General features: G+C 46.2%; 1 protein-coding gene across 9 annotated transcripts in view; it reads right to left on the minus strand.

The window, feature by feature from the left end:
• ATP13A2 (ATPase cation transporting 13A2) overlaps positions 1-16,989 on the minus strand; it is a 135,288-nt gene that overhangs the window by 87,736 nt on the left and 30,563 nt on the right. Inside the window, exon 2 of one of the 9 annotated variants that reach the window (XM_029577868.1) lies at positions 913-973. The exons of 7 other annotated variants lie outside the window; for them this stretch is intronic. The gene's annotated coding sequence lies outside the window, so the exon portion shown is untranslated. Of the gene's footprint in view, positions 1-912; positions 974-13,217; positions 13,303-16,989 lie in introns of all 9 variants that reach the window. One more of the 9 variants, XM_029577864.1, reaches the window with a different exon arrangement.

The following is a 16,989-nucleotide window of genomic DNA, read 5'->3' on the forward strand; positions in this document are numbered from 1 at the left end:
ATATGAACATAAGATATTTTAAAATAAATGAGTCAAACCAAGGGTCTATCAAGCCCAGAATTCCTGTTTCTAACAGTGGCCAATCCTGGCAAGTACCCAAACATTAAATAAATCTCAAGCTACTATTGCTTATTAATTAATAGCAGTTTATGGATTTTTCCTCTAGGAACTGATCCAAACCTTTTTTAAACCCAGTTACACTAACTGCTGTAACCACATCCTCTGGCAATGAATTCCAGAGCTTAACTATGCGCTGAGTGAAAAATAATTTTCTTCAATTTGTTTTAAATGAGCTACTTGCTAACTTCTTGGAGTCCCCCTAGTACTTGTATTGTCTGAAGAGAGTAAATAACTGATTTACATTAACCTGTTTAAGTCCTTTCATGATTCTGTAAACCTCTAACATATCCCCCCCATCAGTCATCTCTTCTCCAAACTGAACAGCCCCATCTTCTTTCCTCATAGGGAAAGCCATTCCATCCCCTTTATCATTTTGGTCGCCCTTCTCTGCACTTTCCCAGCCACCTAAGAACTACGCTGTACAGGTCAGAGTCCTTAAGTCTCTTGATTAAAAGCAAGGGTATGAAAAGCAGTTAATAAAGCAGATAAATAATAAAGCAGAACCAGGAGCAAGGCAGCTCCTCCATGTTTGTGGAGTTAACTTTAATCCCCAGGGCAGTTTCCCCAATTTTGTGTGTGTGGGGGAGGGTAACATTTCTCCTCTTGTCTCCCTGACCTCCAGTCACTTCCTCCTGCAAACATCTTCTCATAGGAGCCCTCAGGATGCCCAGAACCTATAGCCCCAGTTTTTCTTGTAGATCCAAACAGAAGGTGACAGAATAAAAGGGGTCTACGGTTGATCTTTCTATCTGCTCAGTAGCTGGGCCTGAAGTCCTGACTGGCACTACTAACCTTTCAGACTTGTGCTACTCCAGCCCCTTTGTGTGTCCACAAACTGCACCCTCGCGTTTCACTGCAAGAAAACAGATCCAGTTTTCACAAGGAGAAAAGTTCAACCTCCAACATCCAGTCACAATCCAAACTGTCTCTTCAGTATCCGAGACCAGCAGCAGCAGCACAACTGGAGAAGAAATATGCAGAACTTTATACAGGGATCACGGGCATTTATTCTGGGTGCATGGCCCTACTCGGGGTCCACCTGCTGCAGCAGGCAGAAGATCTAAGCAGGAAGGGCACGGGGAGCAGTTTTAAAGCAGTTTTGCAGCCAGAGAAGGAAGCAGAACAAGAGAAGGCTGGGATGTTTGCATTGGATGGGACTGCCACAGACAGAAGGGCAGTGCGGTTTTGTTCACCAGCTGTTTGCATAAATAAATAAAGCCTGCTGGGGTCCAACTACTGGGAAACACAAGTTAGCATCCTCCTGGCTGCCGGCTCACCAGTCCGTCTCAGTTACCACTGCTGCAGAAGCCAGACCTGAAGTGTCACATCGGCGTATCACAGTGACATGCCCAGTCAAGCACAGCCACACTCGCAAATGTCAGGACAGGACATCTGGTAGGCAATGCCCAGACAAAAGGGTATTGTGCGATGCAGGCATGCACTGCTCCTTGGGGTTACCCGGCAGTAAACTCATTCGATGCCAGGCACAGAGGGCTTGCCAGACAATGGCAGAAGGGGGGTCTGCTGAAACTAGAAGCGCCACAGACTATTGAAAATAGAAACATATAGAAACATAGAAACGACGGCAGAAGAAGACCGAATGGCCCATCCAGTCTGCCCAGCAAGCCTCACACATTTTTTCTCTCATACTTATCTGTTTCTCTTAGCTCTTTGTTCTATTCCCTTTCCACCCCCACCATTAATGTAGAGAGCAGTGATGGAGCTGCATCCAAGTGAAATATCAAGCTTGATTAGTTACGGGTAGTAGGGTCAGTAACCGCCGCGATAAGCAAGCTACACCCATGCTTATTTGTTTTACCTAGACTATGTTGTACAGCCCTTGTTGGTTGTTTTTTTTCTTCTCCCCTGCCGTTGAAGCAGGGAGCTATGCTGGATATGCGTGGAGTATCAGTTTTATTCTCCCCTGTCGTTGAAGCAGAGAGCCATGCTGGATATGCATTGAAAGTGAAGTGAAGTATCAGGCACATTTGGTTTGGGGTAGTAACCGCCGTAACAAGCCAGCTACTCCTCGCTTTGTGATTGTGACCAAAAAGCAGTCGGAATGGTAACAGCAGAAGGAGGCCAATTCAGAACAACTTTATAAAAGATTTAGGCACCAGGATCTCCCCAGGAATTAAATCAAATGTCACAACAGAAAAAAAAAAAGAAAGAAAGAAAGTTATCCTTGGTATGAGAGACCCCATTACCCTTCCTGAAGTATTGCTCATGGAAGGGCTGGACTGCAGCCCTTCACCCTGTGCCATACAACACACACAGTACTCACGTCTTGTGTGCAGCAGGGTTCACATGCCTCACTAGCATGGGAAATATATAAATCATATGCATGCACTTCTAAGCTGCATCACTCAGGTGTGGCTGCACATTACACACATCCTTTTACCACCACGTAAGCAGTATGCACTCTTTAGTCGCGTGACAAGCTAAATCGTCAAAGAAAATACACAGGTGGCCTGTTTTGAAAGATCAGCTGGGTTGCTGTGGGCTGACGAGCAAACACATACCACACAGACGCCCTACTGAAAATGGAGGATGGGTCTTACTACCTGTCATGTCATTACTGAGATCCTGGACCACACGCAGAGGGTGCTGCGTTCTTGTAAGTGCCCTGAATAAGTAAAGCTCCTTTAGAGTCAGATTACTGCTCTTCTAGTGAGGTATCAATGGATTCTATCACACCACCTGCTTACCTTTAATTCAACACCAGTACTCCTCCCACATTCGAAAAAACTAATCTGAGTGGGTATTTATTTATTGTCATATTAACCCTGTGCCTGGCTCCAAACTAGTAATGCCTGTAGCTAGATTCTTCTGCATATCACTTTGCTTATTTTTCAGCTCTCTGGCTTCCTGTCCTGGTCAGATTCCTAAATCTATTCTCTGTTTACTATTTAGAAGGATTTCACACACAATATTCACTTTGTAGAGGCTTTAAAAAAAAAAAAAACCCCACACACTCACAGAGTGTACCACAGGAAATGAGCCATGGAATAGAAGATGATCCTAATGACATGGATTTACTGCCAATTAAGTTCTGCCCTGAGATCACACTGCGTTCTCTCCGCATTTCTGGAACACAGGATTGCTTCTGCATCCTTCCATCTCCAGAATGCACCGTTAAGTGTATGTCACTGGTGAGAGAGAGAGACAGCTCAAATCAACGACCGATCCGTTCGTGCTTTTGCCCCAGCACACACACACACACATATACTTGTAGTTCTGATGTCCTTGGTTAAGACATCTACAAGCACACAACGGGGCAAAACCAGGACTGGATCTGCCTCTGCAGGTGGGCCTGGGGGAGATAGCAACCCTAGTGAGCGAGAGGGGTTGGATCTTAGTTGTGGTATGTGCTGACGAGTTGATGTTTGAATAACCTCTAAAGAGAACCTGATCTCTGAAGTGAGCCGCAGGGAAAGGGTATGCCACAGTGATCAATGTACTAAATCCTTCCCAGAGGGGTCCATTTCAGGACATTACTACAATGGCAGACTAAACAGATTTACAGATCCTTGGGCTCTCCGGCTCCAATCAGAACCAGGGCTGGGGTATGGCACCATGAGCCTTCATTCACCACTACCCAGAGATCACCACCCCCCACCAAAATATACTTCGGTGATTGCAACAGTCCAGGGCAAGTGGCCTTGTACCAGGGTCTCTTTCCAGAATCCTACAATCCTGCATCCTGAATCTGGCCAGTAGGTGTCACCATTGAGAGACAATTCCCCTCCTGCCTCCAAAGCAGTCAACCTGGGGATCCAACCAGGGACCTTCCACGTGGCACTGCCGCAGAGTCACCTTGGACAAAATATCTTAAGCACCAAAACAAATACACGAGATACACAAAAAAAAAAAAAAAAACCGACGACGGATAAAGACTATAAGGCCAATCTAGTCAGCCCATTTTCCCCTTTCTGTTATACTACAGTCCCCGTTTCCAGCTTTACCCTGCCATCCAAGGATCTTCTGCTCTTGTTCCACACTTTGAATTCTTTTTACTGTTTTTGCTTCCAACATCTCCATGAAAAGGTCGTTCCATGTATCCACCACCCTTTTCCGTGAAGAAATATTTATCATTCCAGAGTCTGTCCGCCTTTCAGATTACCGTGACTCCTCTTGTTCATCTGTACAGCCCTGCTTGCATCAACGCCATGCTGGGTCAGACCATGATCCAGCGAGACCGCGGCCTGTCCAGCTCATAAATGCCTGCCAGATCCCATCTCCTGTAACCACCTTTGAAAAACTGTTTGAACTGGTATGAGGCAGAAGAAATTTGCATTTGGTAGGGAAAGGCCTAGTGTAACTGGTACCATCTAAAAACGCTCTCTGTCTTTTGAGACTGTTTATAACAGATCTTTTTCAGCTTCTGCGGCACAGTCTGTCTGATATAAAATAGCAGAACTGATATGAAACTATTCTGGAGGAAACTGAAAACACGGTTTATGTCCTTAATATTTAATGGCTCTTGTAACGAGCAACTATAAAGGGCTGCTGGAGACTCTAGCAGCTGTTTGAAGTGCGATTTTTGTAAATGGCATTGAAGTGAATTGGTAGAAATAACCATCACAAGTTGGAGAAAGTGGGCATCAGCAGTTGATACAGACATGTAGTTTGTTTTATGTTGCACTATATATTTTATTTTATAACTGTGCATCGCTTTGATAAATGCTATTAATTAATTAAAAAAAACACCCAACACACACACACACAACACCTCACTCCCAGGTATTGCAATAACTCACTCCCTTAAGTCTACCTGGCTAATAATGTGTTAGGAGCTTGTCCAAACCTCTTTTAACCCCTGCCTTACTGCTCCCTTGTCCATGGCCTCTGGCAACATATTCTACAATAGTTCAATAGTGTGCCAAGTGAGAAAAGTACTATTTCTGTTAAGTCTGCTGGTTGCTAAGTGTCATGTAATGTCTCCTTGCCTTGCCTGAGTGGTATTTGAAAGGGTAAATAACCTGTTCCACCCCACTCAGGATTTTATAAACTTCTCTCATGTCCCCTTCTCAGTCTTTTCCAAGCTAAAGAGCCCTAGCCTGCTGCCTGCACGGCCTCTCCAGGCTCCCTCCTTTCTGCACCTTTTCTAGTTCTGCCGTCTGTCTTGACTTGGGGGCAACCGGAACGGCACACAATATTCATTTTCCGTTTTAGTCTCCACTCCTTTAGGATGATTCCTGGCATTCTAGCTGCTTTTCCCCCCGATTGCCACCACACCGAGCCGTGGATTTCAAAATGCATTCTCCATCAGTACTCCAAGGTCTCTTTCCTGGATACAGAATCCAGCACTGTGTATTTGTAGCTGAGATTGTTTTTCCCTGGTATGTATATCACTTTACTCTTTTCCACGCGATTCAAACTCTGCTACAAAAAATGGTGGCCACATCTGCTGCCAGGACTATAGTGTCTTAGAACCAATTTCTATCTTTTTGGACAAACTCTTGCAACCATTAGTACCATCAGCTCCGTCTTTTATTAAAGACACTTCAGGTATGCTGGAAATTTTGAATGCAGTGACTGTCCATCCAGATTGCGTATTAGTCACAATGGACATTGAATCTTTGTACACTGTTATCCCTCAAGATCGAGCAGTGAATGCCATCACTAATGCACACATTCTCAACAGATGCCCCACAGAGTATATAATTCAATTATTATCTTTGGCTTGCCCATCATCTCTGGGCACCCTGCAGTACATCTCCACCGCCATGAGAAAAAAAGAGAAAAACCATCAAGAAAAGAAAAAGAAACAGCAATGAGAGAGAGACCCGATCGGGAGCCCCGTCCCCCTGATGTCATCAAGGGCAGCACTGACTATTGAACGGCGCCTTGCCACCAGGTGCCGCGCGCCATGCGTCATGCGCTGAAGGGGTGCAACAAAGGGGCCCTCCTCTTTGTGCACCCCTTAGTGCAAGTTCCATTTAATATATTTGCAATTAGATGTCTCTCTTTTGTTTAATATGCTTCTTGTTATACCTTTTGCTCAATTGTTAAAAGTCTTGCAATTTGAACTTTGTAAACCGTTATGATGGCTTTACCGAATGACGGTATATAAAACTCAACAAATAAATAAATACATAAGTAAACATTATTTTTCCTATGAAGGCAAGTATTTCTTGCAGATTTGTGGTACCGCCATGGGGGGTAGCCATGGCACCAGATGTGGCCAACATTTTTGTAGCAGAGTTTGAATGGTTATATATCTAACACAGTATTTATACCCGATATTTGATATGTTGGAAGCGTTATATAGACATTTTTATCATCTGTATCTACCCTGTTAGAGTTCCATAATTGGCTCAACTCACTGGACTCTTGCCTGAAGTTCACTATCAATTTCCATTACAGGGAGCAGACTGGGAGGGAACTGGGATTAGGGCCGTGTGCATACTATAAAATTCCCCATTACGCGCACGCCGATATAAAATCACCGCATCCATGTGTGCGCACCGGCAACCAAGTGCACACGGACGCCTGCATGCGGATTTTAAAGTTACCCTCTTAATGACTAGGATAACATTCGATAATGAAAAACTCATATAAAAATCTTCCAAACAACAATAAAATATTTCAAAACAAACACACATCAAACACCACCCAACAATTAAAACAAGGATTTTTAAAAAATTCCCCGTTATCCATACCTTGGAACTTTTGACTTCCAGATTCCCTGAAATTGTCATGGATTAGCAGGCAGGGAGCAACTGGGGCACCGGTGCACACACAGGCACTCTCTCACTCACTTTCCTTGACTTAGCAGGCAGCAGCAGTCTCCTTCAGCCCCCGAGGCTAAGGGAACAACTTCCGGCCATGGGGCACTGGACTACTTGCGGCAGTACACGCTCCTCCTCTGAAGCAGCAGCGTGGCCCCGCCAGAATCAGGAGCGTTGCCAGCGGGGCCCACACTGCTTTTCCCCCATTTACTAAGGCTGCGCTGACAGTGCCGATTTCAGCGGGGCCTGCGCTGCGTTTTCTTCTGCAGAGGACACGCCGGCCGCACAGCTCTCCTTGGCGCCTTTTGGTGGCGGCGCCTATGGCCGTGGCCACAGGCTCCGATTTTACGTATGGATTGCATATAGTCTCGTTTTAGGTGATCTGATGGAAATATTCGTGTTGTCTTTATTTTAAAACAGTTTGTTCAACTGCATGCCAGAGGCAGCACCCAAGATTTCAGCATCACTAGAATATACTACAGGTGCTAAAAGGAAGGTCAAGGCCATTTTCTTTGTGTGAACAGCCCTCTGGCTATCCCAGTGCCAAAAGCTGTACAGGAATGTCTCTGCATAACAGGTACAGCACGATTCCTCCACTCCAATTCTCAGATTAAAAAAAAATATATTACAGTGGATTTCTATTTTAAAGCAGTAGAAATAACTGAATCACAAAAAAAAAGAGCTAATCAAAATGGTAGTTAAAGCAAACCATATCATTTGGAATGTATTTCCATCCTAAGGAGATATGCTGAAAGTGGAACGCTACAGGTTAGTCTGAAGGTTCACCGTAGCACGGCTGTTTTTTGGCTTTGCACACTGAAGACAGGGACCTTGGAGCAAGGACACGCTAGCTCCATCCATGTCAGCGTGTGCCAGGGTTAGTGACGAGCTACGTTTCATGAGGGACAGGATGAGCCAGTCATGCACCTATGCCTACCACATTCCTACAGATGAAAACCAGGACCGGCTCAGCTTGGCAGGACAAAGTAAATATGGCTACCTCAACATGAGTGCTCCGAAAAAAATATGGAGAATTCAGTGGACACAAGATCTGGGGGGGGGGGGGGGAGTGGGCGGACATCATGGATGAGCAGTGGAGGGCCATTTGCAGAAGTGACTGCCAGCAGTAATATTCCAAAAACCAAGGTGGAAGCTGTGCTAAAAATGCCAGGAAGAGCCAGACTGGTGGCGCCAGTGCTACGTGGAGAGTCCCTGGGGCCAGCTGGGGCTGCTGCAGAGGCAGCGCTCACAGCTCCTGGGAGGAGGGTGGGGGCGCAGAAGAGGGAGACAACGGGTCATCAAAGGTTACATCTGGTGGCTGGTTTTAGAGCTCATGATCCAGGGTTTTGGAAGGAGCCGGTCTCAGGACCCGATTAGGGACAGTGGAAGGGAGGGAGGGTCTATTAAAGCAGGGGAAGAATTGAGCCACAGATCTATTGGGCCAAAAAGAAAAAAAAAAAAGAAGAAGATTAAATGCTGCATGTAACTGGGGATCATAATTTTATTCTTTCACTTGAAGTGTAATGTTTGCTGACAGCTGACAGTCGTGACCACAATTCATTTCCCCATCCTGGTTAAAAGTGCTCTGGCAGGAAAAAAAAAAAATCACCCGCCAGTTCCTGGTAACGCTGCTGAGAAACTGCAGAGGCAGGTAACTCATTCACTGCGCACCCAGACTCAGGATTATCCAGCTCCTTTCACAGAGCACAGAAAGCCAAACCCCGCATCACACCCCAGGTGCACAATCCAGCGGATGGAAGCAAAAGAAAAGGGGTCAACAGTAGCCCAACATTTCAAGCCGGCTTCCCCGAAAGCCCAGAGGGAGGCCTCTTCACGGAAACACCCGCTGGCCGGAGCACGAGAGGTGCCAGCAGCTTCTCCCCTCTGCTGATGATTTCAAGAAGGAAGTAAACAAGCCCAAAGAAAGGGGAACAGAGGCAGGTTATTCTAACCCATGTCCTGTCCAGTCCCTGTCCAGGACTGCTTTGCAAGAAGGCGACAGCAGCCCAGAAATAAACCCATCACCCCCCCCCCCCCCCCCCCCCCCGACACACACACACACCTGTCTGACACACAATGCCACTTGCCAGCAGCCCAGAAACAAACCCGTCACCCCCCCCCCGACACACACACACACCTACACCTGTCTGACGCACAATGCCACTTGCCTTTCCCCAGGAGGCTCGCGCCGGTTCAGTCAAGGTGTCCAAGTGCCCGGTGAAGCATGGGAGCCGCACAGAGGGACAGGCGGCACTGGGCGACGCTCAACCTCCGAAGCCTGTACTACCAGTTGCATTCCACACGGGCTAACCACACCCACTAACCTAACAAGCAAATCTTTAAAAAAAAAAAAAAAAGGCTTTATCTTTCCTACCTGCCCTTCTCACGTTTATATTTTAGGTTGATCCTCGTACCACAGCAGCTTTTTGTGGGGGCCGATTTCGGCAAGTTCAAAAAGACAGTGTTACTGGTAAAAGAGAGTCTGGTCATTTCAAGAAGACGGGTGCGTTTTGGAAGAATTGCATTACTACTTTTGAAATTTTAATTTCATTTAAAAATAAAATAAAATAAAAAAAAACCACTGTCCAAAGATAGTCAGAAAGTCCTGAAAAAGAGCCGAGAGCAGAACATTGCCATTCCGGTTTCAGTTACAAGAGGACGAAAGATCAGAGCCGCATCCAGTGGCCGCCATCAATAAGGTAAGGACAGCCCCAGAGGCGGGCGATGCTGGCACCTCTGGTGCGCGTCTCACCCGAGCACGGCGGAGCGGGCTTTTGCACGGGCACTCCCTGCATGCTGTCCAGCCCTTCCACCCAGGCTCGCAGGCCAAGGAACTGCATCTGAATCTACCACAAGGGGACATAACCAGGTCTGCTTTCCAGGCTACCCCAATATATGAAAAAAGTTAATCCAATGCTCATCTGCGCAAATATATTTTAGGAATACTTATTGTGGACCGGCTGACTGCCCTCCGGGGCTGGAAGCGACTATCCCTGTCTTTAAGGCTAACCTTACGTGTACGCATTCTGGAAAATGCAAGATCAACAACTGGAAATCCTAGTCAGTGGTAGCCTGTTTCCAAAGATATGAAGAGTCTTCCTCCACATCACCATCCTTTCACTTTTTATAAAAAGGAGAGCAGTTTTCAAAAAGCTGTTTACTCAGTCTGCTTGCAAACTGCCCTCCAGAAATACAGCTAAAAAGGTACAGGCGGGCTTTACAGGGTTAAAGAGAAGCAGTGCTGGGGGCAGGGGTGAGACAACAAGCAGGGCGACTGCCTGGATCCCAGCATCACCCAGGACTGCAGAGTTTCGGGGCACCTGGCATGGGTGGGCCCCAGACTGGCCGGAGGAAGTCCCCACAGCCTCTGCGTGAGGTTTTTCCCCTGCCTCCTGCTCCAGTAGCAGCTACAAAGCACACAGATGCCTTTAACATGCACACCGTGTACTCACTTTCAAAACTCAGGTACGTTTCTCTTTGACAATCCGCCTGAAGTGCAGGCATTAACAATGGCCGTGCACTTAGCAACTGCATGGGCTATCAGAAAATGCGCCCTCTGTTTACAGTTTTGAAAGCCGCCACCACCACCACACCCCTACTGTAATCCAGCCTATACATTCGGGCTGCCCTGGGGGCCACCAAAAGCAGTCTTCACTTTCACCTTCCAAATCTCTTAAATAAAAGCAAAGATCGTCCTTAGCTCGTTCTATACCCGCCTGATGGACCCAACCTCATCACAGATGCACTTACTATCACAACATGTCTTTGACCTTAATTTTCCACATATCCAAGTGGACTAACAAGGCACTCGCACTACTTACATAGCAAAGATATAAAAACTGTACTACTAGCATAAAAATTGTTTTATATTTCAATCTTATGAGTACATTTTCAAATATGTTCTGCACAGTAAAATAGCCTATCCATGCTTTCACAGGCATTTGCATGTATCCTATTTTATACATTTCGGAAGTGCGTGCTTATTTTTGGTTTTGAGTGTACATTTTTTTTGGTGCATAGAAGGGACGGTTCTAGGGCGCTCCGGTGTAGGGTTAAGAAATACGTACAGAAGTGGCTATTTTATAAGAGACTTGCACATATAAAACTATCACTCATTTGTACAGTTTTATGCCTGCTGAGCAGGTTGCAGTTCTTGAGTGAAGGGTCTAGAACTGGAGGCACTGGGTGAACTGATGGAGTTATCCTCAAACAGGCAGTTTCATGTATGCACACAAAATAAGTATTTAAAAAAAAAAAAAAAGCATACGCGCATTGCTTTATAAAATACTTGCTTCGACGCATAATTTATGGTTATATGTACACTTTTTTCACAACCAAAATACGTGCGTAGGTTTATAAAATAGGTAGAGAAAATGAAGCGCTTTCATCGCAACGGAAGAGTCACACATACTGAAACCTACGCGTGTACTTTCAGAGTAGAACCGCATGGTATTTTATAAACGGAGCAGCTCCTGCCGTACAGTTCATAAAACAGTGGGATAAACCTTCGCCGTCCACTTACATGTGCAAACGCAATACCACGAATAGTCAGGCTCTTAATGTTCCTTTGAAGCAATCAGTAAATTTTTTAGGTGAGTCACTGACAGACGACTTTTCACTATTGTATTTCTTCTCACCACAAATGTTCTGTTCCTGTTTACCAAAGGACAAATGTGCAACTCAATCCACCACACAGGTCAGAAATTTTCATTAGTTAGGGCGGTCACACAGGTAACTTTTTTTTTTTTTTGGTGAAACTTGACACAGGCTTAACCTACATAAATACCAGACAACGAGAATCACCGAGGAGCCTTAGAACAGTTCTACTAAAAACATTTGGGGCAGATTTAAAAGATTTACACACGCAGAGCCTATTTTGCATAGGCCCAGCGACACGAGCGCAAGCCCCAGGACGCGCATATGTCCCGGGGATTGAAAAAAAGGGGCGGGGCGTGGCCAGAGGCCTCCGTAGGGCCTCTAGGCCGGGGGATCGCGCACCGGCACGTGCAACCTACGCCTGCCCGGAGGCAGGCGCAACTTGAAAAATAAAGGTATGGGGAGGTTTTAGGGTAGGGCTGGGGGGCGGAAGGAGAGCGGCCTCAGAGGGAACAAGGAAAGCCATTGGGGCTCCCCTAGGGCTCGGCGCACGCAAAGTGCACAAGTGTGCACCCCCTTGCGCGCGCCGACCCCGGATTTTATAACATGCACGCGGCTGCGCGCGCATGTTATAAAAACGTAAAGAAAAATATTTTCCCATGGGACAGGATAACAAACAAAAACCACCACCAAATATAAATAAATTGACTCCAGCGGTGGCTTCAAGGCAGACAGGCCTGGTTTGCAGGTATCCTGAATGAACATTACATTTTTACTTTCCAGTCTTGCATCACGTGTGGTCTCCGTGAGGAACAGAACGCAGCCATAGGCACCAAGGTGAAACCAATACGAACCAAACCCTTTACTTTTACTCATCTGACATTAACAACCCACAACTAGTAAAATGCTTCGGAACGGAGAAGAAAGGACACGGAAGACCTGGATTTCTCATCACACAATGAGCCACAATATTATACTGCCTGTCCCCTTCCCGTTACCCATCACCCCCCCCCCCTTCACTTCTACAAGTCACTTAAAGCTCTGCTTGTGTCATCTTCTGCTCATTCTATTCTGAGGAATGGAAGCGTGGATGTACCCACGAATGTCGGTATATAAAAGCTAACAAATAAATAAAATAGGATCCCAAAAGCTAGTCAAGAAACATTATAAAATTAGTCCAATCAGAGGTGTTTGCTGGGTACCTAAAAGATCAGGCCACAGGTCCATAAGCTGCCTCCTTCCTGTCCCCAGAGATTTTGATAATCAGCTCAATCATGACCAATAGCTTTCCCCAGCCAGAACCATCCTGTAAACACACACACAACTGGAATTCACGCTATTAAAATATAAAATTCTCTATTCTCCGTTCCCAGGCAGCAGTCATCAGGGAGTCATCCTCCGACCTGTGATAGGGAAAACCACCCAGTTCAATCCCAGCAGAGGTCCCACCCCTTACCAGAAAAAAAAAAAATTCTCCATGCAGAGACAGGAAATCCTTGCTCAAAGCAGGAGGCACCACTACGAACATTTTGCCCCATTGCCTCAGACGTGCTGGGCATGCACGTCAGTTGCCTCTCTAGACAGAAGGCCCCTCCATGCCACAAAGAAACCCCTGGACAGTTTCAACCATCTAGAATAATTTTAGCAATAGTTTTACAAGAGCAAAGATCAAATCAGGTTCTTCTCTTGGGAGTGAAGTTCTAGAAACCCTGCGTTCACAGAAGTTCTCTCAAAGGGTGCAGAGCTAGGACACTTTCTACCACTCACCAGAGAAATTATTCAGATTCTGCTGACACCTCACTGTAACAGCAATTCATTGGCACACCTCGGTAATCTTGTGCAATTCAAAACCCTGAAAAAAGAAAAATGTACTCAGAACCTATACAAAACCCATCATACCATAAACACACTGACTGCCAGTTTCAAACAGCAACAGCCCTATCTACGAAAAGGCAACACTGTAAATATTACACCGGGCCATAACATACCCAATACACCTCTTATTGGGAGAACAGAACAAGTCAGGCTGCTGTAAATCCCTACTCCAGCACCTGTCACACATACATAATACAGACAAGACACTGAAATACAGAATGAAGAGACCAGAAGGTGGAAACAGAAACATACAGACAAAAACTGAAATGGAAACTGCAACAAGCCAAACTCTGTATGCAGTGCAACAATGGAAAAACCAATCACCACCGTTCCTCGTTAATCAATCTTAGTCAAGAAATATAAAGCAACCATACCAGTGGCGTAGCCACGGGTGGGCTCTTGCCCACCCAACTGGAACCAGAAGTGGAGCACCGGACCTGCAAGGCTGTCGCGGGATCCCATCTCTGTGTGGCGAAGAAGAGGACCTAGGGCTGGCACGCCATTTCATGCATTTGCACAGCACACATGGGGAAATGATCCTGCGGCCGTATGGCCCACCGATCTTCCTATTTGGGGGGGGGGGGGGGGGAGGGAGCAGAAGTGCTGCACACAGCTTCCGCTTCCGCCCCCTCCCCCCCAAGCAGGAAGATCGGTGGGCAGTACAGCCCAGAGATAGCAGGAGGCTGGTGGCAGCAGGAGAGGCCAACTGATCTTCCTGCTTGGGAGGGGGAGGAAGCAGAAGCTGTGCACGGGCTTGAATGTGTATGTGTGGGTGAGAAGAGAAGCCTGGGTTTGTGTGTGGGTGAGAATGGGAGCTTGAATGTGTGTATGTGTGGGTGAGAATGGGAGCTTGAATGTGTGTATGAGTGGGTAAGAATGGGAGTCTGAGTTTAAGTGTGTGGGTGAGAATGGGTGCCTGGATGTGTGTGTGTGCGTAAGGGAAGAAGACAATAGTAAAAGAAAGACACTGAAAAGGAATTAGGAAATGAGCGACAAGGGGAAAATAGGAAAAAGAGACCAGGACCAACTGATTAGAAAAATACAAAGATCAGACAATAAAGGTAAAAAAAAAAAAAAAATGTATTGGGAATGTGCATTTCTTATATTTTTGTATTTTGCTCTTTCAGTATTCCACTGTTCAGAAACTTTAGTTTCTCGGGCTATTTTGGTTTTATCGGCATGTTTGTTTCTAATTTGTGGTCTCTTATTTGTATGTTAGGTAACGATCTGTCTCTGTTTTGCCTGTGTGTGTGTGTGACTGAAATGCAGTATTTCTGCTAGTGTGTAGTTTCTCTGTAGTATTAATCCAGCTTGTTCTGTTATTCCCATAAGTGATGTATTAATGTTCTAGGGCCTGGTGTGGCAGTTGCATTGCTGCTTTTTCATAAGGTTGCTGTTATTTGAATCCTGAGAGTCAGTGCTGTGACTGTATGGAAAGGTTCTAGATGCCTCTTTCTTTGCAAGAGTTTGTGTTACTTCACAAAATAGCAGTGAAGGGTTATTTTTTGCTGAGGTGACACCAGAATTTGAAATTTTTTTTTCATGTTAGTTGTAATGTGAATTGCCCTAGCTCTGTGCTGCACCTGTTCTGATGATAAATTATATTTTATTGTATTTATGAAGATTTCTGGTTTTCAGCAAAGATGGTTCATGAAAGAATACACTAATTTTTGTTTTATTACATGATTGGATCTGATTTCTATACTTGTGCATTTATAAACTGCAATAAATATAAAATAAATTCTGATTAATAAGGAATTTTTAATGCTCGTAAGTGCTTGAAATAATTGAGGTAAAATGTTTTAAAGTTTCACACATGATGCATAATGGCTGTTGCAAATGACTTAGAAAGCCATTCTAGGGTGCAGTATTTGGCAATATTTATCAATAAGAAAACACCTAGTAGGTCTCAGACCTGCATGCCTACAGCCCACCCAAAAAATCAATTCTGGCTACACCACTGAACCATACCAATAAAATTAAATATTTGAAATCAGTTGATAAACAGAATTACACACACACACACATAAAAGTTTAAAATTTACCAAAACACTAATAAAGTAGCAGACACAAGCAGTGCCTTCCTGTAAACCGTTGTGATGGTAAATATCTTAACGACGGTATATAAAAGATTTTAAATAAATAAATAAAAATTAAAATCCCTCACTCTCCGTACCTGGGAACATTACATTTCCAGTTATCCTGAGTTGGTCGGTTTGGAGAGGGGCAGCGCGCACACTTATCTTCTCTCTAACACATGCTCACTTTCCCACAGGCACCCACCCTTCTCTTTAACACTCAACGGGCTGTCCCGGAGGCTACCTGAGAAACACCGCTGGCTACAGGGGGTAACATGGCCAGCCCCGCAGAGCCTCTTCTACTCCGGCAACAGCCAAAGATGTGGAGAATCTGAGCACTGGGCCCGGTTTTAATAATGCTCGAGGCCAAGAAAAAAAAGAGACATTACATTTCATGTGTTTTTGATCACCTTTTATTTCCATTAATAACCCAGCCCTCTGGTGTGAATAAAACCAGCCAGCTGATAGCAGAGGCGCACAGATACCACTGATTCTACTCAAGCACCAGGGACAAATTCTCATTTCAAGAACGGACCCCTGGTATGCTGCTGCTCTGACTTGAGGACTGTGTGGGCTCAGTGCGCTGGTTAAATCCCATTTTTTGCTGCACACATGCATTACTGCACAGATTATGAGATTAGGCATCATCCCAGCGGCTCCAGACTGAATCAGCCCCAGCTCTGCATCTCCAGTCCCTCAGCGGACCGGACAGCCCAAGAAGAAAAACCAAAACCATCCAAACCAAACTTTGTGGAAATCTGAGGATGGCCCCGGGTGGAGTTTAAGTGCCAGAACAGGCAATATTGTTGGTCACGCAACTGGAAACTGGTCTGCGATGGCCACCAAAAGACAGTTAAGAGAAGGAAGATTTCCAGTCACTCCTAAACAGGGTGAATAAAAGACTCAAGCAAAAGGCTTTGAAATATTCCTGTGCATTTTAACTATCCAGTCTTCTAAAACCATCCATTCCTCTCCTCTCATGAATTACATCACTGGGCGTTTTATTTGCACAGATCAGCGAGGGAACTGGCTTTTGTTCTTTTCTTCCAGCAGTACAGTCACAGGCACCCGGGACCCCCGACTCGGGCTCCGGAGTCCAGCAGTACAGTCACAGGCACCCGGGACCCCCGACTCGGGCTCCGGAGTCCAGCAGTACAGTCACAGGCACCCGGGACCCCCGACTCGGGCTCCGGAGCCCAGCAGTACAGTCACAGGCACCCGGGACCCCCGACTCGGGCTCCGGAGTCCAGAGTCCAGCAGTACAGTCACAGGCACCCGGGACCCCCGACTCGGGCTCCGGAGTCCAGCAGTACAGTCACAGCGCCCCAGGGACCCCCGACTCAGGCTCCGGAGTCCAGCAGTACAGTCACAGCGCCCCATACCCCAGACTCGGGCTCCGGAGTCCAGCAGTACAGTCACAGGCACCCGGGACCCCCCGACTCGGGCTCCGGAGTCCAGCAGTACAGTCACAGGCACCCGGGACCCCCCGACTCGGGCTCCGGAGTCCAGCAGTACAGTCACAGCGCCCCGGGACCCCCCGACTCGGGCTCCGGAGTCCAGCAGTACAGTCACAGCGCCCCAGGGAC

Source organism: Rhinatrema bivittatum, chromosome 15 (assembly GCF_901001135.1).
Source record: "Rhinatrema bivittatum chromosome 15, aRhiBiv1.1, whole genome shotgun sequence".
In the NCBI taxonomy this organism is placed as follows: Eukaryota; Metazoa; Chordata; class Amphibia; order Gymnophiona; family Rhinatrematidae; genus Rhinatrema; species Rhinatrema bivittatum.